At 39.1% G+C, this 23,677-nt stretch overlaps 1 long non-coding RNA gene across 1 annotated transcript in view; it reads left to right on the plus strand.

The window, feature by feature from the left end:
• Positions 1 to 22,048, plus strand: part of LOC120483058 (uncharacterized) — a 52,178-nt gene extending 30,130 nt beyond the window's left edge. Inside the window, exons 2-5 of the long non-coding RNA XR_005623528.2 lie at positions 2,402 to 2,454; positions 18,565 to 18,680; positions 18,892 to 18,920; positions 19,857 to 22,048. This is a non-coding gene — a long non-coding RNA (uncharacterized LOC120483058). The remainder of the gene's footprint in view (positions 1 to 2,401; positions 2,455 to 18,564; positions 18,681 to 18,891; positions 18,921 to 19,856) is intronic.
• The last annotated feature ends 1,629 nt before the right edge of the window (positions 22,049 to 23,677 follow it).

Here is a 23,677-nt window from a genome sequence, read left to right on the forward strand (position 1 = left end):
TACGGTAACAGTAAAAATAAAAAATGGTATTTTACCGTTAAAATTACGATTATTTTTTATCATCTATCTAACTATTGTTTTATCGATCATTCTGTCTATTGTTCTTTCTGTTCGTAAGGTATATAAACCTTTAATCTTCACAACTTTTAAAACAAACCCTGTTGCCAGTGAAATGATAGTTAAGTTCCCCTGTTAACTATAGTTGTTCCTCTTGCACTCACCTCAACGCTGAGGCTGTCGAGAGACAGAGGTCATCTGTGATCTTACAACGAGATGCGGGAAACGCCCACATATCTGCCCCGTAGCCTGCTATCACACTTTATAAAGCCCGAGCGGGAAACTACATCATGCAACTACAATTATGACTCACGGATGGATGATGAATCGCTGTCTGTGTATTTGAAATAAAGCTTCACTAAGTCACTCCATTCACAGGCATCAGGAGGGCACCGTCAATTCACTCCAGTGCAGCTTCGTTCAAGAATTACTCGAAAAGCATCGTTAAAATATATAGAGACGAATATCTTCAGAGTGCCTGTTCTTGCCACGGGCATCGTGCCAGGTAAAGGTTGCCATGACTCCCAGCGCCACCCCTTTCCAGCCCCCCAGGAAGGTATTTTTTTCGTGAAATGCTCAGCGAAAGGTTTTATTTTAGACAAAAGATGTCTACTCGACATCAGCTGAATGCATCTGGGCTCGAGCAGCATCATGTGAAGGTTTTGTGAGGGTGCCAGGGCAGAAAGGGAGAAACTTGGAAAGCGATGCTGTGAGAGTCCTTTCTCTTTTTTTCCTCTCGTCTCTTCCTTGCTGAGAAAATGGCGGACTCCGCAGACTTTCTGATTTGTTCATTTTGAACCTCAAAGGTGGTTTTACGTGGAGTAAAAATGCTGCTCAAACTGTTTCCGAAACTCCAAAAAAAGTCTGCGAATGAATGGGCCGGCATGGCTCGAGTGTACTGTGAGTTGAGGGTTCACATCCAGTGAAGGTGAGGCAGTCAGGACAGCAGATGATCATGAAATGCTCTCTTTTACCACCAACGTGTGTGTGTTGTCTTTTAAAACCTCTGTGTTCGTGTTGACGGGCACGCATGGCGTTCTCTAGCATCAGGGATGTGTTTGAACAAGCTGTTTTTCACCAATATTCTCAAGCCAGAGTGTTTGTGTTGCCATCTAACCGTTCACTTAAAGTGAAAATATGATGGGTGAATCATTACTTTACGGTACATTTGTGTTAGATATTTGTTAGATTGTACAGAGGTACCTAATATATGCTTGTTCCTAGTGTTATTGTATTTAATTTACCAGTGAATAGTAATGTGGTAATTTTCTCTGCCTCTGAAATAACTTTCCTTTTTTTAGATGAAATCATCAAGCCCTCTTATTTTTCAACAACCTGTACTGTAAAAACTAAAAAAAAAGTCCCAATCTTTTTTTTCTCAGTAAATATCCTGTTTCACTCTGACATATGTCATATTATGGAAACAAAATGGGTTAATTGTATTACATTTAAAGGAGTAGTTCACTTTAAAAAAAAAAAACTTTTGCTGATAATTTACTCACCCCCGTGTCATCCAAGATGTCCATGTCTTTCGTTTTTCAGTGGAAAAGAAATTAAGGTTTTTAATGAATTTTTAAAACAGGATTTTTCTCCATATAATGGACTTCAATGGGGTCCAAACGGTTCAAGGTCTAAAAGACAGTTTCAGTGCAAACTGCAAACTGTTCAAAGGGCTTTAAACGATTCCAGACGACGAATAAGGCTCTTATTTAGCGAAACGATCGCTCATTTAATAAATAAATATCAAAGTTTAAGTTTTATAAGCTCGTTCTGCTATGCGCGTTGATTAATCTCCTGTTTGAACTCGTTTATCAAAATGAAAGAATCTTTTTCCGAGTCGTTTGGTTCATTCAACGAACAAAACAAACTAATTGACTCAATTGAAAAAGATTTGTTCATTTTTTTGAACGAATCACTCACAAACGTGCATCACAGAACAGAGCAAGGCGACCATTTGAACTTATAAAACTTAAACTTTGTTATCTATTTATTAAATGAGCGATCGTTTCGCTTGATAAGACCCTTATTCATCGTCTGGAATCGTTTAAAGCCCTTTGAAACTGAAAGTGTCTTTTAGACCTTAAACCGTTTGGACCCCATTAAATTCCATTAAATGGAGAAAAATCCTGGAATGTTTTCATCAAAAACCTTAATTTCTTTTCGACTGAGGACAGAAAGACGTGGACATCTTGGATGACATGGGGGTGAGTGAATTATCAGCAAAAGTTTTTTAAAAGTGAACCACTCATCTAATATACGTTTTCTACACAAAGCTGAATTGAATTACTGTGCATTTGCTACTGTGAAAATGTTTCCTAATGTTGTGATTTCTTTCCTTTCACAGCACAAAAATCTGGAGAAGATGCAGATACAGCACCACTACTGAAACCTAACCAGGTCAGTGGATGATGGTTTTGTCTTTCTCCCACGTTCTATATTGTTCATGCAGGGGAATATCGCTGTGGTTTATCTCACCTGATAGCTCATCCTCAGAGTCGGGAACATGAGTATGACCCGGGATTGGGTTTCATAAGAAGCTTTGACCACTTGTCACAAACCCGTAGATCCGATCTTGTGGCGTTATCGGCAACCCAAGCTCGATTCTGTGGGTCTCTGTCACTGTGGTGAACTCAACTCTTGAGCAGTGCTTCTCAGATTTTTGCAGGCCACAACATTAAAGCATTCAGAAAAACATAAATAAGATATGCAAAGTTACAAAGTTCAAAAAGGAGAAAGGAGATATTTTATTTAACAGAATCCACTTGTTTGGACTACAACTCAATTTTTCCAATTTTACTCATTTAAATAATCCGTGCCTACAGAATACCCCAAAAAGGGGACGAGGCAGGCTGGTTGAGCTGCGTTAGAGAAGACAGTGTTGTCGCGATGTCACAGAGACACTGTTTTTTCCACCCCGTTTCCAAAGCTAATTTATTTGACCATCCTAAGGGCGGCTGACAAACTTAGAGTGGTTGAAACGTATTTTAAACTCTGTTCCTGAACATTATAACCCCAATGTTTATCTGTGCGCCGCACGTTTTATGGAGAACGGTTTGTTTTCTGTTGCATTTGTAATCTTTCGCTCTCTTCGAAAACATTGTCAGGGTCTGAATCAGGTTTGAAATGTATGTCATCCTTAATATTTGTATCTGAGTTGATAAAACTCACAGTTTTAAAGTCGGTACCAATCATGACACACTGGACCAGCCAATCACAGCACTTTTCGTATTTCGGAAGGAGGGGCTTCATCGAAAACAGGACCTAGACGGTGCGTTCTGTAAAATATGTTAATTTTTTTTTTTTACAATCAAACATGAAAACATATTCTAGTACACCCCAAAAAAAAAATTTAAAAAAAGACTGTAAAAGGGCATAATAGGACCCCTTTAACACTATCAATCCATGTTGATTAATCAGTCGAAAAATTCAATGTTGGTGCTTTTTGTCAATTTAATGAGCAAATCATATCATTGACCATTCAAGGTTTGAGAACCACTGCTGTAAATGGATAATATGTTGACAATTTGCAAATGCGTCATGTGATATAAAACAAAACGAATGAATTCCTTTCCCGAAAGATGTCTTTTGCTCCCGGAGGTCCAGAGGAACAGCAGTGTGGACGTGTGCATCCAGGCTGAGGTAGTAGGTTGTATGGTTTCGAATGACACCATGGGAGTTAACTGTACAACCTTCTAGCTTTCCCTGGAGTACACTCATTTCATCAAGCAAGACTCCTTCTTTCCACAAAGTGGCTCACATTGGATTAATACAGAATATCTTTGCTTTTATCAGTTTTAAATACATAAATGCAGTAGCACACAGATGATTCAGAGTCATACAGATAATCAAGGTTTCTTGTTCTGTCAGTTTACTGTGTTGTTGGACAGAAGACATATTTTTCACTAAAATGACACCACAGAAACCACCCAGAATCCCTTTCAGCTAACAGAGTGTGATGTCAAATTGTCTTGTGTTTTATCATCACAGTCTGTTTTCCCCTGAGACGCTTGTGATGGCTGTTTATAATCAGACTGCAGTGGATATTTGGGGGAAAAACAGCAGGGGTTGGTCACAATGGTTGACTAGAGAACTGAGTTTATCTATCTTTTTATGTTTTTTTTATATTTATCTCTTGTATTTGTTATTGCAACAGTGTTTTAATTAGTGTTTTGACAGCTGCTGTACTGTAGCTCTTGCACTCTTGGAAAAGTTGCGTCTTTCATTCTTTACTTCATTTAGACTCATTGATTGTTCAGGAAACATAATAACTGAATGTAGTTCTGAACATGCCAAGAAGGCAGGAAACCTGTATACTTGATTTGAAGCACATTTAGAGTTCTTTGGGTTACTGTATATATAACATGACATTTTGGCTGTCAGACTGATAAAGGATTTTGAAGGCTGATAACCGATACAAATATTTGTTGGTTTTAAAATCCGATATTCCGATATATCGGCCGATATTATTATTATTATTAGGGCTGGGTATTGAGACAAATTTCACAATTCGATTCGATTTCGATTCACAAGCTTGCAATTCAATTCGATTTCGATTACAATTCGATTCGATTCAATATCGATTATTTTGGATATCAGTTCCAATAAATGGCAATTTTTCTCAAAGAAATCAAATCTCTTAACTAATGCTGTAAACTATGGGAGTCTAGTTGTAGCCTATAGACTTGAACTGTTTGAACATCAACTAGTTGTAGCCTATTAATGAACTGTTTTGTAGCTATACAAACACTTAAATTACACTTTTATTTATTTTTATAATAAGAGGATTATATGAAATATAAACATTTAAATGGTGGTTGTCATAAAAACTTGCCAGAATTATTCAAATATGCATTAAATATTGAAGAGCATTAAGATTATAATGCATATGTAATATGGTGTATTTATGTTTTTGAATTTCTAAAGAAAATGGACGTAATTTGAAAATTTAGACTTTGTTTCCTATCAATAGTAACAAAGGACAAAGATTAATGCGATTTTTTTGGATGCGCGCAGCCGCGATACAATGTCCCATTCATTCAAATGAAACAGGATGACTAATCGATTCTTGAGATTTAAGAATCGATATCGGTTCATAAAAATGAGAATCGATTAATATCGAGAAATCGATATTTATTACCCAGCCCTAATTATTATTATTATTTCAGAAACGCACAACAAAATATTGACAGATTTCCCTAACATTAGGGAGGCTTTTCAGCTGCTGGTATTGGTGTGTTACTGCACTGTGAAAAGGCATTTAATGATTTTGACTGCAGGAGAATATTGCAGAATGGCTTGCTTCCCATGCACAAATGAAAAGTTGTTATCTAGAGAAATGATCAGATGTTATTTTTCAACAAGACAATGCTCATACTCAAATTGCAAAGATAACCAAGAAGTCCACCGTGTTTTTGCCTTGGTCAAACTCCAGATTTGAACCCTAGTGAATATTTGGTCTCATATTAAACTGGGAACTCATATGTATGAAGTATAAATGTGGTTGTATAGCCTTGTATGTCCTAAAGCGAATTGATTAGCATGCCACAGATAATTCTGTATTTTAGAAATGTGATTAATCCATTGGAAACTGCAGAATTCCTTGTTTGGGAATCTTCACAAGCTAAAATAAGTGCCTATAAATGCATTGTTGAGAATCTGGAAGCACATTCCTTTGGCATTCGAGACTCAAGAAAAGGTTTTCTTATGAGGTGTGCTTCCAAAATTTGGGTTTAAAAGCTTTTGTTCTTTCGAAGCTATGCAGTTTACAGCCTCATATGTCTGTCCTGCGTCTTGTGTTGGTGTGTGTCCAGCGTGAACGCCTGCAGTCTGTGAGGCCCAGTGTTCATGAAGTATTTTAGTCTGGCCTGAAAGCCCCTGTAAGCACACATAGGCCCCACAGCAATGCAGCCAACATGGTGAAAGGGATTTAACTGCTATCAATTAAGCACAGACAAATGAGCAGTGAAATAAACGAGGATTCAGTGGGCAAGCGTAAGCGTCTCCGTCATTGATTCCCCTCTCACACGACGGCAGGGTTGGAACGAGCTTAGCGTGGCCCCTGTAAAGCTTGAAAAGACGCTGCTCCGCTAGGCTTAAGTCCACTTCACCCCCCCTTTAGCCGAGTGTCAGCTGTCTTTCTCTGTCAGCCAAACCTTCATGCAGCTTACATCTGAATTCTGTTTAGGCTTTTAGGGTTTAATTGATAGAAAACAGCAGTTGAAACTCTTAAAGTGATAGTTCACTTTGAAATTAATGTTTGGTATGTTTTATCTTACCTCAAGGGCATCCGAGATGTAGGTGTTTCCGCAGTATTTTCAATTTTGATATTTTTAGGTCAAACCGTTCTTGTCTGTCAGTCATATAATGGAGGTCTATGGTCACCACCTTAAAGAGCATGCACAGAGAAGTCCAGATTAAACATGATTTAATGACTCGTAAATGTAAGTACACATTGATGGCCCAAGACATGAAACGAGCGTTTTGTGTGAGAAAACCAACAGTGTTTATATCGTTTTTACCTCTTGTAACCACAAAGCGCCCTCAGATCACTTGGATGTGGCTGTGATTACAAGGGGTAAAAACGATATAAATACTGTTTGTTTTCTCACACACACAGCTCGTTTCGTGTCTTAGGCCATCCCATCAATGTGTACTGAAATCATGTTCAATTTGGACTTCTCTGTGCATGCTCTTTGAGGTGGTGACCATAGACCTCCATTATATGACTGATCGAAAAGAACGGTTTGACCTAAAAATATCAAAATTTAAACTACTGCGGAAACACCTACATCTCGGATGCCCTTGAGGTAAGATAAAACATACCAAAAATTAATTTCAAAGTGAACTATCCCTTTAAGTGCCCTGGATGGTCTTCAAAAATATTTCATGTCATTTCGAGGTTAGATCGACGTGAGGGTGAGTAAATCATTTTCATTTTTGGGTGAGCTTGGACTTGAAGGGAAAGCCCGTCGTTTTGTTTTCCAAATTTCCCTGTTTAAACTGACAGAGGGAGTCGAGCTGCTTTTATTTTTTAGGAGGGATTTTTCCGCCGTCACCTCTGCTCTCGGATGACTCTTCCAGATGTAGCGGCGCGAACCCGGCTTGAAATCCTGTTGGTTCAGCAAAACCAAGTCCAGCTGGCAGCCGAGTCGAGCTGCATCTCGTTGGTTACAGCTGTGCGTAGATTTATGCGATGGCTGAACAAATAAATTAGTGGATTTGATCTGGAGAAAGTTGAAGCTTTTGTTTCAGTGAGAAAGGCAGAGAACACTAGTGTCCTGAAGGGTTTTAGTGTCATTTGAGGTTTGCTTTAAACAGGTTTTTTGCTTTTGTTCATACCAATTATGCTATTTATAAGATTGTGATTGTTTTGACCGGCACACCTAGGTTTCTGTTATCACTGTTTTGCTCTATATGTACCGGTACAGCCATTCTGTCGGCTTATTCAATGTGCACATATGTTTACATTGTGGTGTGAAGACAAACTAATCATTTCTTGTGTAAACATGATTGTTGGGTTGCTATAATGAGTACAGTTTACATCATGATCAGCAAACACATTTATCATGAAACGTTTTGCATAAAGCTTAAATCACTTCTGAAGTAAATAAGTGTGTAAGAAATGAACTGCTTTGTGTGCATTGCACCTTAAAAACACGACCCAATCCATTTAACTTGTGTAATATTCTGCAGGAAATTATGTAGAGCAGGTCTTAATTTTATTAACCAATTGGATTTTATTCATTTCATTAAATAGTATTAATTTCCTAGCCTATATGACCTTGGTTACGTCAGCAGGACAGTAATAATTTTTGATTAAAGATTTTGATTGAACACACTCCCAAAAAATAATCCACTGATGAACAAGGAAGTCCAAGTGTAATAATTTTTGATTAAAGATTTTGACTCCCAAAAAGTAATCCACTGATGAACAAGGAATATAAATTGGGTTATGTTGTCTTTAAATTCATCGTTGTGCCGTTATCTTTTGTCTTGTGATTCTTCCAGACGTGTGACCAAACCCTGCTCATTGATTTTGATTAGAAGGTCCGTGATTGGCCGTCTACCCTTTTGCCCCCTGTACACGAGAGCAGAGTACTGATGAACATGACCTACTGGTCCCAGACCTGAGCAGGGCCACAGCTGCATCAGGAGCAGCCAGACGTTACTGCCGTGATGAGCTGCTGAGATTTATGACAGATGAATAAGAGTAATCTAAGCGGAGCAGACAGAGGTGCTATTGATCTGTCTGGAGTCAGGGCAGCGCTGCTGCTGATGACACTTTCTCCAGTCAATACGCATTTGACCTCTGACCCAGCATGAGAGATCAATGAGTTTGATTCGGATGGGCGGGGCCTCTGCGCTGGGCTCTTAGCCAGTCAGACGAGATGTTATAGCGGTCATCAGACATGAACGCTGTGTGTGTGTGTGCACTAAGATGTTCTCTGTAAGGGTTCTCTTAACCCGACCGAACTTTTCAGGATTTATGAGTTTATCAACATCACATGATACATAGACTAAGACTTGAGGTGATGGCATCAAGAGTTACATTTACATTTAGTCATTTAGCAGACACTTTTATCCAAAGTGACATACAAATGAGGATTAAACCAAGGGAGACATCGTGAAGAGGCAAAAACAACGCGAGAAGTGCTCAAAATACACAGTTCAGACAATGCTCAGTGTAGCAATTGTGGCATTTTGAGGAGAGACGTGCTGATTCCTTTTTCAAAGCAATCAGACGTATAATTGTCAATAAACTGGGTGAAAAGATTCCATAGATGCACATCGAAGACGGGACCGATCCTTATAGACATCAGGTTGGCGTTTGTGACTTAAGATAGTAAGCAAGCCACCCTAGCAACCACCCAAAACGCCTTAGCTACACCCTAGCAACCACCCAAAATACCTTAGCTACACCCTAAATACCTTAGCTACACCCTAGCAGCCACCCAAAACGCCTTAGCTACACCCTAGCAACCACCCAAAAAGCCTTAGCAACACCCTAGCAGCCATCCAAAACCCGAAATACCTTATCTACACCCTAGCAACCACCCAAAACGCCTTAGCTACACCCTAGCAACCACCCAAAACGCCTTAGCCACACCCTAGCAGCCATCCAAAACACCTTAGCTAGATCATAGCAACCACCCAAAATACCTTAGCTACACCCTAGCTGCCATCCAAAATGCTTTAGCTACACCCTAGCAACCACCCAAAGCGCCTTAGCTACACCCTAGAAACCACCCAAAACGCTTTAGCCACACCCTAGCAGCCATCCAAAACACCTTAGCTAGACCATAGCAACCACCCAAAATGCCTTAGCTACACCCTAGAAACCACCCAAAATGCCTTAGCCACACCCTAGCAGCCATCCAAAGCACCTTAGCTAGACCATAGCAACCACCCAAAACGCCTTAGCCACACCCTAGCAGCCATCCAAAACACCTTAACTACACCCTAGCAACCAACCAAAACGCCTTAGCTACACCCTAGCAACCACCTAAAACACCTTAGCATAAAACATTTTAGGGAACACCTCATTAACGCCCTACCAACCACTTAAAGGGAAATTTTCTAGCAGTGAAAATGTATTTTGCATTCAAACGAATTGTGCTCTCCAACGCCTCACTTTTTCAACAGCGCGTTGAAAAAAACCTCAGCAATGCCCTAGCAACCACCCAGAACACTGCATAGCAACACCCTGGTATAGTGGAGATGAGTTTTGCAGAGGTAACGTCTACTCGCATTTTCTTCACAAACTGTAAAACTATAAAATGTTTGGCTGTGAATTAAATGAATCATTGCATTTGGAAATTTCTGGATTTGTGTTAGAATATTTCTTCTAAGTGTGTGTGTGTGAAGGCTTGTAAAGTCAGGATCTCAAACTTAATATGTGCTTCTTTGTGTCGGGGTTTTGGTTTGTGGTGTTTTTGCTTCTGTCGAGCATTCTTTGTGCCTTTTACATTTGTGTGCGTGCTGTCTGGTACCCGGTGGTGACAGCACTCTGCTGATGCTGTGTGTGTGTGTGTGTGTGTGTGTGTGTTGATTGATCACCATCATTCCCTTTCGGTCCCTGCTGATCCCACCAACCTTCCCCACTCACACACACTCACAAATCGACAAACCTGTGTTCAGATGCAGCCCAAGATGGCGTTCGTTTAAAACACTGAATCTATGTGGATTTGTGAGCTCTCACGCTTTGTGTGTGTGTGTGTGTGTGTGTGTGTGTGTTGTTCGGAGCTCTGCATTGCAGTAGAACAGACGTGGCGAGTGTGTGCATTAAGCTCGTAATCAATGGTGTGTGTGTGGTGGGCAGTCGGCGCCCAGCTCCCCTCTATGATGGGGTCACGACTCTCACACACCCCCAGTGCAAGCAGAGGGGTCAGAGGTCATTCAGGGCCGCTGCAAGACTGATAAAGATGCGTCTGGTGCACAGAAAGCCACATAGGGAGTCATTTTTAATTTTTCGTTTAATAGAGCAGTGCATATGATTTCATCACTAATGCATGTTATTTATGAAATAATTCTACATATATGCCTGTCCTGATTCTTGAAACACAATGTGTGCGACAGTCCAATTTACTGAGAATGAAGTAATAAACTGAACAATTTTTTGTAAACTATTTATGCAGACATTTGTCTCATGAGACCCGTTATATTGATTCAAACTGAGACTTTCAGTCAGTTGCATGATTATGTTTGTACTTTTCTAACATTGTTTGTTTATATTGCTTTTTTCAGTTCACCATGTTTTGTTCCAGTTGACGTATTGTTTGCTTCCTTCCTCATTACATCATTTTTTGTTTCGTCTCCTTGTTGTTTAAATTTTGTTGTTTCATCTTCGTTTAAATTTCCATTGTTTTCATTATTTTGTCGTTTCATCTTCTCATTTCGTTTAAATTTCTATTGTTTTCATTATTTTGTCGTTTCATCTTCGTTTAAATATCCATTGTTTTCATTATTTTGTCGTTTCATCTTCGTTTAAATTTCCATTGTTTTCATTTTTTTGTCGTTTCATCTTCTCATTTCGTTTAAATTTCCATTGTTTTCATTATTTTGTCGTTTCATCTTTGTTTAAATTTCCATTGTTTTCATCGTTTTGTTGTTTAATCTTTGTTTATATTTCCATTATTTCATTATTTTGTCGTTTCATCTTCTCATTTCATTTAAATTTCCATTCTTTTCATTATTTTGTCGTTTCATCTTCTCATATTATTTAAATTTCCATTGTTTTCATTATTTTGTCGTTTCATCTTCGTTTAAATTTCCATTGTTTTCATTATTTTGTCGTTTCATCTTTGTTTAAATTTCCATTGTTTTCATCGTTTTGTTGTTTAATCTTTGTTTATATTTCCATTGTTTCATTATTTTGTCGTTTCATCTTCTCATTTCATTTAAATTTCCATTCTTTTCATTATTTTGTCGTTTCATCTTCTCATATTATTTAAATTTCCATTGTTTTCATTATTTTGTCGTTTCATCTTCGTTTAAATTTCCATTGTTTTCATTATTTTGTCGTTTCATCTTCTCATTTCGTTTAAATTTCCATTGTTTTCATTATTTTGTCGTTTCATCTTCGTTTAAATTTCCATTGTTTTCAATATTTTGTTTCATCTTCGTTTAAATTTCCATTGTTTTCATTATTTCGTCGTTTCATCTTCTCATTTCGTTTAAATTTCCATTCTTTTCATTATTTCGTTTTTTCACCTCCTTGTTTTGTTCAAATTGCTGTTTAGCATTTGATTTTTGACGCTTTAATGTTTTGTTAGCTTATTTTTTGTCATTGTAAGCCTTTGGATATCTCTTTTGTTTGTTTGTCTTCCTTGCTTATCCTTAGATTTTTAATGAAATTATTCAAGAAATGGTGGCGGTCTAACGCTTTTCTGCAGCTTCGGTGGTTTAGTGGTGGATGACCCTCCATAGTCAGTTGTGGAAATGTTGTCACAATATTGTGTCAGACAGATTGTCGTGTGGCTGTGGAGAGCGAGGCGCCATTTCTGGCTGCGTTTTTCGAGCCTTCGGAGAAAGTGAGGGATTGATCAGTGCAGAGGGGAAGCGGAGCCGAGATGAGGAGAGGGAGGGAGGGCGAGAGACGGAGGGGGGGGGGAGCGTTCTCGCTCTCGCTGCAGAATCTGCCGCTCGCTGGCACTCAGTCACACAGAGAGAGCGAGAGCGGGTCTCATAGACGGCCCAGGTACGCCCAGGACAGGTGTCCGGACCGGAGGAGTGTGTGTCGCGAGCGTAAGGTGTGTATCGGACTGACGAGGACGAGTGTCTACTTTCGGTCACATCTCACTGTCCAGGATGTTTCGCTTGTCCTCTTTTTCTCTCACTCTCTTTTTTTTTCCTTGATGATGACAAAGCTGACACAGGTTTGAAGGTAGTCATTTTGTGTGTGTGTGTGTGTGTGTGTGTGCATGTGTGTGTGTGAGGCACGTGGCGGCTGCTCTCATTTCCGGGAGTGTCCACACCGTCTCGTCCCCAAGGATGAACGATGCTGCTTATTTGGTGGGGTGGGGGGAGTCTTCAAGGTGTGTGTGTGTGTGTGTGTGTGTGCATTGTAAATCACATGTATGTTTTGGCTACTATTGCATGATCTCGTCTGCACTCACAAAGTCACAGACAACTTAATGCAAAAGCCGGCGGGAACAATGTCAGGCGGTGCGTGTCTGGGTGGGTGGCGGTCGTGGAAGCCGGATCGGTTCGTTTTGCCCCAACGCCGGCTCTGATTGTGGCTGGATCAATCGCCGCTACACATTTTTCAGTGTAATGGAGTCAGTGGCGGGAGATGAGACGCAGACAGACACACGCACGCACGCACGCGCACACACAGACGTTTATATCTGAAGCTGCAGTCAGAGGCCGGCGGTTCTGCTCACCAGAGAACCCGACGATGAGAAACAGGACAAAGAGAAAAACTGACCATCTGACCGGAGGCTTTTCTCCACCGACAAAGGCTCGACGGACATCTTTAAACCCGACCGCTCGTCTTTGCTTCCTCTTACCTGATGTTTTTGTGTGTGTGTGCATGGCGTTTGGTGCATGATGTACCTGTGTGTGACTCGGCAGGAAAGGCACATTTTATTTTCATAGGCCGAACATTATTAGCAGAATGAGCCGGACGATATGAGGGTGCAATATGTGTGTGACTAACCTGTGCGGACACCGCTGCACTCCTCCTGGTCCCTGAGACCCTAACTTGTGAGCTTTGTGTGCTGAAAATCACAGGTTAAGCTCTTGGGACCTGGGCAGAGGGCAAAAGCACTCGATCCCCTGGACGTGTCCCGACGTCTGTGAGAGATAAGAGAGAGAACGCCAGCGGATGCATGTCTGAATGTTCAATATGTTCACATGATGATGATGATGATGATGATGGTGGTTTCTTCTTATTTTGAAATAAAACTCGATCTTGTACGTCTGCTGAGATGGTTTTTCTTTGGGGTGAGGGCTGCAGGAGAGGGTCGTCGTGCTAATCGCTCCGTCTGGCTGTCTGGTCGCTCATCTATAACGCACATCGGCCGGGATTCAGATCAAAAATTGTGTTTTATTTTTAAAATATCTTGATCTGACGTAAAATGCACAACCGTTTTAATGGTGACGCCCTTCATAGAAGATCTCAGCACCTGCACTGTTAATGAAACGTCTGCTTGGATCCATCAGATGTGATGTCATTTTATTGATGTTTAATCCAATAATTAAAGATATGTGTGATGCATAGCCAAACAAGTCGAACCAACATATGCTGACACCTTCATTTACACAGACTTTATTACCTAGTGATCCGTAGACATGTCCGGCGTCCATGTTTACATGGATCTCGATGTCATAATGTTTGGGACGTTCCTGTTTTAAAGATGTCAACTCATTAAGTCATACGCCCGGCTTTGTTATTTGTCTCCCTGGAGTGTTTAACTTTTTAAAAGCTAATTTAGCTAAATAACCCACATTAGAATTGTAGTTTCAAAACAATTGAAAACTAATTATATTTTTCCCCTGCTTGGTTTTGCTCTGAACAATGGCGGATGCCAACTAATCAGGCTGGGTCTGTGCCACAACGCTCCCAGCAACAGCTGAAGCTCTGCCATGCTCTGTGCATACCAAGCAGTGAGCCGCGACCGGCGAGGTGCCCAGCGCGGGTCAGACGGTTTTATTAGGATCCGTCTGACACTCGGCACAGGCTGGCACTGCCAATGCACAGATACAATCTTGTGTGCCGCTCGCACTATTCATCTGAGCTAGCACATAAATTCTCCATCGGCCCACACGCTCTCTCACACACACATGAGGCATTTCATCAGCTATAGATGAGAAGAGGAACAAAGACTTGGATCGAGCCAGGAATGAAGATTGCGTTATTTAATAAACGGCCCGACTTCTGAATGGTCCGGCGAGCGTGTCTCGGCCTCACTGATGGGGTTTCAGATTTACGTTTTTGACTCGTTTCATTTGTGTGTATCGGAGCAAAAACAATTGTTCGTTTTCTGCCTGATAAGCCAGAAGCCAGACTTCCAGAAAGAAATGAGATCAATTGTCTAAATTGCCTGGATGTCAGGTTTGCAACACATAAAACAGATGGACTGATAAAAGAACATACACGGTATATCTGGACAATACAGAAATGAACTGAAATTAGAGTATTTAATGTATCAAGAGTGTACACAGAGAAACTAAATTCTAAATAATTGTTATGATTTTAGGAGATAAAGACTGGTCACGGAGGAATCAAAAGAGACAGTTTAAATAAACGTAACGTTTGTCTGGGATAAAGGTCCTGAAAGTAGATCCGGCACTGAGAGCTCAAGCCGGAGAAACTGCAGGAGCCGGGAGAATTTACAGGATTACAGGAAGATTTCTTCCAGCGGTTGACGGGGATTGTTGTTGTGCATGTTATCAGCTCAGGTCAGAGGAAACTGGGCCCTTCAAATAACAGGTGCACACACACAGAGCAAATGCCACAGAATTCACTTATTCATAAATGACTAGATACATCGCAATACAAAAATGTAACAATACGTATCGTGGATTGTCCCCCCAAAAAATAAAAATTACTGTGTGAGAAAAAGTTTTAGTGTCAGTACTACATTAAACTACTATAATGTTGATTATAATGTATAATAATGCAGTGGGGGAATATTTGTGGTCCTGATAATGGCAAATGTCTGATGTTGCCAGTAAAAAGTGGCCGACATTATTTTAAATATATCTCGTAAGCATATTCGTCTACAATGACTCATTTTTTCAGCTTCATTATTTTCAGCTTCAGAATCATGAATATTGTTATTCTGGTGTCTCTATTGTCATTGGGTTACAAGCACCAATTCATTTAAACCTACAATCTAATATCAAATTTAGCATTTTAATCAGTAGTACATGTATGTTTTTTGTTAACCTTTTATCATGTCTTGGATAATATCGTATCGTGATATGTATCGAATCGTGACATGAGGGTATCGTTACACCCCTAATAATGACCATAATGGTGTCAATACTGAATTTAAAATAGCACAATTAGTTATAATATTGGACATCATCTCAGACTTATTTGATAAAACTGATAGTTCTGAGTTTCAATTCTAATTGACATTTGAAGCCAGGGTAAAATGCATCAATCCTGCATATAAAAGGCATATTACTTCCCGTAATTCAGATTATTGTTAATTAAATTTTACTGTTGAATATTGGTGTGTTATTAAAGCAATAAGCCATCGCAGGCCATTCATAAGTCAGTTTATAGTTTACCCACTGTATCATACACCTTTCATTGCCTTTCCCTTTAATGGGCTGTTGTTGTGGACTTAAATTATATTTTGAAGTGTACATTTGTGTTGTTTTAATGGTTAAAGCAGCTTCAGCACTTAAAAAGAGCTCAATGTGATGGAGATGCAATCTCAAAATGCTGTTTTAAGAGTTAAGGCCTAACTATACAATGTCCTCACCAGTGCACAATGTAGTTTTGTTGTGTGTACCTTTAAGGCAGGGCAATTTTCGGAGCAGCTAGCAGTAGCAAGTTAGCTTTAAAAATCACATCCGTCCTTCAGAATAATAATGACAGTAAACAACTAAAAGAGCACTGACCTGTACCACCTGACTGCTGAAGATTGATTTCCACGTTGATAGTGTTGAACACATATCTTCAAGTCACAAACGGCTGTGAGTATTGCGTCATGGGTTTCCATCTCCTCCAGTGACAGTAGTTATGGTGTGAAGGCAGCATTAGCTCATTGTTTTGGTTCAGAAGGGACTGTAAAAGGGTTTGTTTGGGTTGAAACGCACTGATGACGTGTGATGAAGTGCATCGAGGTATGACGATACATATGTTGACAGGCAGGTCGGACCGAATGCAATGATTGGACCAACATTTTATGGTCATCCCAGGCCAGAAGTGCTGAGAGACCTACACTCTCAGAAAAAAGGTACAAAAGCTGTCACTGGGGCTGTACCTTTTCAAAAGGAGCTAATATATACATTTTAGGTGGTAATATGTATATTTTAAGTTGTAATATGTATATTTTATCTACTAATATGTACATTTCAGGAGCTAATATGTCAATTTTAGGTCCTAATATGTACATTTTAGGTGGTAATATGTATATTTTATGTTCTAATATGTACATTTTAGGTGCTAATATGTCCATTTCAGGAGCTAATATGTCCATTTTATGTTCTAATATGTACATTTTAGGTCGTAATATGTATATTTTATCTACTAATATGTACATTTTAGGTGCTAATATGTACATTTTAGGTGCTAACATGTCCATTTCAGGAGCTAATATGTCCATTTTAGGTGCTAATATGTACATTTTAGATGCTAATAGGTCCATTTCATGAGCTAATGTCCATTTTAGGTCCTAATATGTACATTTTAGGTGCTAATATGTCCATTTCAGGAGCTAATATGTACATTTTATGTCCTAATATGTACATTTTAGGTCGTAATATGTATATTTTATCTACTAATATGTAAATTTTAAGTGTTAATATGTAAATTTTAGGTCCTAATATGTACATTTTAGGTGCTAATATGTCCATTTCAGGAGCTAATATGTCCATTTTATGTTCTAATATGTACATTTTAGGTCGTAATATGTATATTTTATCTACTAATATGTAAATTTTAAGTGTTAATATGTAAATTTTAGGTCCTAATATGTACATTTTAGGTGCTAATATGTCCATTTCAGGAGCTAATATGTCCATTTTATGTTCTAATATGTACATTTTAGGTCGTAATATGTATATTTTATCTACTAATATGTACATTTTAGGTGCTAATATGTACATTTTAGGTGCTAACATGTCCATTTCAGGAGCTAATATGTCCATTTTAGGTGCTAATATGTACATTTTAGATGCTAATAGGTCCATTTCATGAGCTAATGTCCATTTTAGGTCCTAATATGTACATTTTAGGTGCTAATATGTCCATTTCAGGAGCTAATATGTACATTTTATGTCCTAATATGTACATTTTAGGTCGTAATATGTATATTTTATCTACTAATATGTACATTTTAAGTGTTAATATGTAAATTTTAGGTCCTAATATGTACATTTTAGGTGCTAATATGTCCATTTCAGGAGCTAATATGTCCATTTTATGTTCTAATATGTACATTTTAGGTCGTAATATGTATATTTTATCTACTAATATGTAAATTTTAAGTGTTAATATGTAAATTTTAGGTCCTAATATGTACATTTTAGGTGCTAATATGTCCATTTCAGGAGCTAATATGTCCATTTTAGGTCCTAATTTGTACATTTTAGGTGGTAATATGTCCATTTCATGAGCTAATATGTACATTTTAGGTGCTAATATGTATGACTAAGGTACCAATATACAGCCTTTGGGTACAAAAGTGTACCTTTTGAAAAGGCACAGCCCCAGTGACAGCCTTTGTAGCTTTTTTTTTTTCCAGGGAGTGTACAAAAAACAGACACACTTAACATTCATGTGTCAGATTGGTACTTTATTATTTTCACCAATCCTATGAAAATATGCCCCAGGTATAAAACAACTAAATGCATTTTCACACACAGAAGAGGTACAACTGATTGTGTTTTGTTGAGGTTCAGATTGAGCCCAGTGTCCCTATAGTGCATAACAGTCACATTTCTAAAAAAGTGCTCGTCTACTTAGTGATTAAAGGGTTAAAGCTTCAACAATATGGGGTTTGATTAGGTCGGACAGAGTGATTACAAAAATTTGAAGTCATTTTGAAAATGTCATTATTTTCATACATCTCTGGGACCCCAAACATAAAGAAAGTAAATCAATCTCAGGAGAGAATAATGGCCTGTAATTGGCCTGCGTCAGTCTAGAGGACGGCCCGTCACCCTCCCGCCCGGTGTACCCTGTGACCGCCTGCCTTCTCTGTGATGTCTGCAGTGCTGCTGTGGAGGCGTTGCCAAGGAAACGCAGTATCTGGCTGGCAGCGTGCTGGAGTTATTGAACCACAACTGGCTTTTTGCTTTAGAGGATAATTAGCTTCTGTCTCGCAGGTTTCTCTCCGCCGACGGACTCCAGTGAAAGCTCCTCCTCCTCCGAGCGTCGTCCTCCCGTCGGATGGTGGTTAGCGATGGCCGCAGGTGCTCCCTTTACCTGCACGAAAAGCTGTGTGAGCACTCCAGCAATCCTCACACACACACACACACAACCCAGACACACAGTGAGCTCTGGCGGAGATATAAACCTGTCAGTATCCTGAAATTAACTAACAAGTTAAATGAGTGTCCAAAATCATCCCTAAGATGTATTTGATGTTGTTTTTGTATTAATTGATTGATTGAATTAATGGTTTTAATTGCTCCATTTTTTCTCTTTTTTAGGTGTAGAATGTGTTATTTTCAGCTTGCAGGTAAATCACAATAATTGCACTTGCAGGTATCATTATATATGCTTACTAATCACTAACGTATGCCATACAACAATTTCATAATTTCAAAACACAATCACAGCATTGAAAAATAAATATCAGTATTTTTGCCTTGTTTTCCAGTTAAAAAAAATCAAGATAAATAAGAATAAAAAACAAGAAGAAACAATAAATAAAGAAGAAACAAGATAAATGTATTTGAAAAGCACCAAAGAGGGACTATATATATGTATATTTAGTTTTATAACAATTTATATATAAAATTAATGTATCTTGTTTTAAGGATGTCTTAATATTTTTTATTGGAAAACAAGACACACACACACACACACACACACACACACACAGTTTTCCAAATCACAAACCCTTTTCCCAACATAGAAATGAAGCTGTGTGTGTGTGTGTGTGTGTAAGTTTGCAGTGGCAGTTTCAGCAGGTGAGTTTGACACACACGCACTCCTGCATTAGAGGTGGACAAAAGAAGACAGATCCTTTGACATTCTGCTTTCACACAGTTGCACACACACACACACACACACACACTCATAATAGTCTAATAGTCTTGTTTGTCCTCTTGCATATTTGTATTTTCAAATGTTGTAGATGTTTACTAATAAATTCTGTTTATATCACTGTATTAATTTGGTGTCCTTCTCTTCTGGTATAAATTACTTATTGAAACTTACTAATAGATGAAATCATTACCCTAACACACTTTTATATACTCCCTCCATGTATAAGTGCAATTTCATGAATGAAGTAAATAAACAATGCGTTGTCTTTTGTGTGTTACACGTTAAAGGTGGTAGCAGCAGCAGCAGCAGCATCACAACATTAGTTACATGTGTGAATGTGTGTGCGCACAGCCTTGCCGGCTTTGAGAAGTGTGTGTGTGTGTGTGTGTGTGTGTCTTTATAGAGCGACCGGCCAGGCTGCAGATATCATCCATCTCCTTGTCACAAAGCGCCGGGGTTGCTGGGTAGGCAGCAGACAGGCGCTCGCGCTGAGGATGGGATCTGAATCCTAATTCCGTCGCTCTCTCCCCCGCCTCCCACGACGGAAAATCGTTAACCTCGGGATTGGAGAACAAAGCAGAGAGCTTTAGCCAGCTAGCAAAACATCCCACCACAAGTCTCAAAGAGACACGCTGAAATCATGGAAAGTGTGTTCAGGACAGGTTTAACTTCTGTGGTTTTGTAGAGTATCTCTGTTCCAAAACCTTCCTTTCAAACATTATAAGAGACTGATTTGGAACATTTATGAGCATCTCACATATTACTTTAGACACTCGGTTCAGTATTGATTTCAGTGAGTTTGCTACTAAACTAATAGTGTGCTACTATACATGGCAAACAAAAATATAGATTGGACTCCCTGTTGATTTCAATATTGTCAAGATTGGTGTTAGCATGTTGCTAAGCTAGCAGTCTTACCCTAATAAAAATTAAAATACGCTGAAAAATGGGTTGCCTTCTCAGTGAAGGATTCATAGGATGCTGTATAATTTGGCTATAACGAGGTATCAGATAGAAAAGAGTAATAGAGTGCCGAAATGATGACGTCACTTTGTAGGACAACCCGGAAGTTAGCGGCGCATGGGTTCCCTCGGTCGAAAAGCAATGCATTTTCCCCATAGACTTGGAAAATCGCAAAAAAATAAGATGTGTTTAACAAAGGGTTTTGACCCTTACACGTTTGGTCTAGAAAGATAATCTACAAGTTAATCTAAAATGTATACTTTTTGAAGCCTATATAAAGATTTTAAAAAACACAATCAGACACAATAAAGTTTAAAAAACCACAAGCAGGTTATAACTGTGTGTTCTATGTCATAGATCAAAACGTGAGAATATTTAGAGGCTTTGTTCACCACAGACCTTATTTCAGGCGATTTAGCAAAAACCCATTCAAAAATCCCATAGGCTTTACAGCGAGGGAAGCGTAATGCTAAAATGCTAACTCACTTCCGCGTTTTGGCCTACAGAGTGACGTCGTACGGTCGTAACTTCGGCACTAACAGGGTCACTCACGTTTTTCAACGGCACTGGATCCGTAAGTATTTTTTTCTAATCAGACTTTGTTCAAGAGTTAGCTATAAGCCATTAACCAAGCTAATCAACTACGAGGTGAATCACAACACAAACTTTTATTCGAAAATCGGACAAAAAGACAAAGGTACACGACTTTAATAAGGGAACTACCACCCATGAAGCATTGCAAACAGCATAATCGAATTAAAAACAATAAAGAAATATAAAACTACTCGCAAAATATGCATATGTATACAAACATTTAAGTATTTTGAGAGAGATGACTCGATTATGTCATTCGCGGTGCTTTATAGGAATGGGCGGAGCTAAAGAGCTGTTTTGGCAGGTGAGCCGTTTTTCGGCTCACTGATTGGTGTGATTTTCTGTACAGAATTATGGGTAATGTATTTTTTCACCAGGATTCTTATGTTTTCCTGTTAAACACAATTATTTAAAAAAAAAGGGATGAAATAACACGTGTTGAAGTCTTCAGCAGAAGCGAGTAACAACCTCGTATAGCTCACAGTAGGTCTGTTTTTAAAGGTTTAGCCTATAAATTATCATTTAAAATCAATTTCTAGGCTATATGGAGAAAGTGAATGGAGTTTTTTCTTCTGGAACCCAGCTGTTGCACTCTATTTACATACATATGCGTAATTAAGATAAGTTTTTCACTTGCATTATTATCTTGTAAGTCAAGTCAAGTCAAGTCACATTTATTTATATAGCGCTTTTCACAATACAGATTGTATCAAAGCAGCTTCACAGTGATAACATGTAAGTAGCACAACACAGATCAACAACAATTTTACTAAGAATGTTTGGTTGCCTGACCTGACACGGGTGAGTTACTGATAAATCAAGACTACTATTTTTGCTTGCAATATGCACATTTTCTCTGCATAGAATATCTGGAATTTAATGCAGTATGCAGACAGAATACACTATGATATTATTTCCCACAATGCAATGTTCTCAAAAAAAAGTATGCAAGTATGATATGCAAAATAACCACAATGACAGCGTAGAATATTCATATGTTAAATGTTTAGTGTTATATACGGAATTTAAAAAAGAAAAGAAGGCAGGACACTAGAATTACATTGCATAATATCCGGGTAATAGCCAGCTTTGTTATGGAGCATGTGTGCAGTCAGTGTGATGTGATCCAGTGATCTGTTTACTCAGGCTGTTGACCATCTCTCTGCCCAGAGCTCTGTGATTCTGTTCTAGCTCTTGTTAGTCCGCGGAGACGCAGGCCTCTTTGTTGTTTTGAACTCAACGGAGTCTGAAGAGGCCTGGGAAAAAGATCCGGTCCCACACACAAAGGAAACTTTGATTCAAGGGTGAGTAAAACAAATGCTCTGCTTGTACATCATCGAAATCTACTGGCCTTTCTTCTGAAGTTTGGCCTCGAGGGAACTGCCATGAAGAAAAAAAGAGGAAAGAAAAACTGAATTAAACAATCATCCCCTCTGAGTAACAAACCCAACGCATGAATCCTGAGTCCAAAGTAAACAGCGGCAAGGAGGAGGAGGATACAGATCATGACAGTCTGGAAGCTCAGGTCTGAGTAAACTCTTTAACCTGAGAGACCAAAACACTATTCTAAATGTCAATAACACCTGCCTACTAAAATTACATTCCCACGCAGTGTTGAGGAGGTTTTTATCTCACACGAGACTGCATGTGCAATATTAGAAGTGTCGTGGTTCTCCTTTAAGATAGTTGAGGATTGCATCGACATCATGATCAACAGCTGGCTGGAGGAGGGCTTTCCTGCGCTCGGAGAGGAGAAGAGAAAAGCCGAGTTTCTTCTGTCGCTCAGCTGCTCAGCGATGCCTGCTCTCGTACCCCAACACTCATACAGATGTGTGTTAGACATGAGCGCGCACGGCACGTCTGACAGCAGAACACGAGGGGAACTTCAGCATGCGAACAGATGGAGCCGTCTGACGGACACGAGGCTTGTTGGAGTGAGTGTCCGCTGGTGAAGTTCAATGGTCTGTGATGAAGTTCATCGTTTTGTTGACTCGCACCTACTTCGCTTTGAAGAACAAGAGATGCATCACATCAGAGTCAGACACTATTAACATTGCACTGGCCAATGCTGACAAAACGATGATTCATTTCACGATATGGCCGATATATTAATCTAAATTAAAAATAACATTTGAAATGTCACAGTGACAGCACAAACTTCTAGCCTACAATACAGTATTAGTAATATTTTAAATATTGTCATTAGAGTCTTTGTAAAGATGCTCTCAGTCAAAAACAGTGATAGCTAGCGTACTGGAGCCTGGCCACTAAGCTGATAATAATTATTTTTCACGTAAATACATAATTTTGAAAGGTAGGCTACAACTGGTGAACTACTTGGATATTTTAAAATGGATTGAGATTTGCTTTAATATTGCATTTATAATATGTTAATGAATAAATAATGTTTTTAAATATTATCTTGTCACATGCAATGTAGCCTGTGGAGTAACAATGTAAAGGTAACCTAAAGGAGCACAGGAATAACATGCAGGAATACAAAACGTGGGTTATAGTAGCCTGAAGACTGTTGGCCTACGCTGCCACTTTTCCAGAATTATTATTATGAAGTTTGTGTTGCCATGGCAATGGAACTACTGCGGCATTGATGGTCAACACAGGTGAGTGTTATCTGACCCCAGGCTCTGCTTGACCACTCATGGTGAG

Source organism: Pimephales promelas, chromosome 23, assembly GCF_988280905.1.
Source record: "Pimephales promelas chromosome 23, fPimPro1.hap1.1, whole genome shotgun sequence".
NCBI classification, from domain to species: Eukaryota; Metazoa; Chordata; class Actinopteri; order Cypriniformes; family Leuciscidae; genus Pimephales; species Pimephales promelas.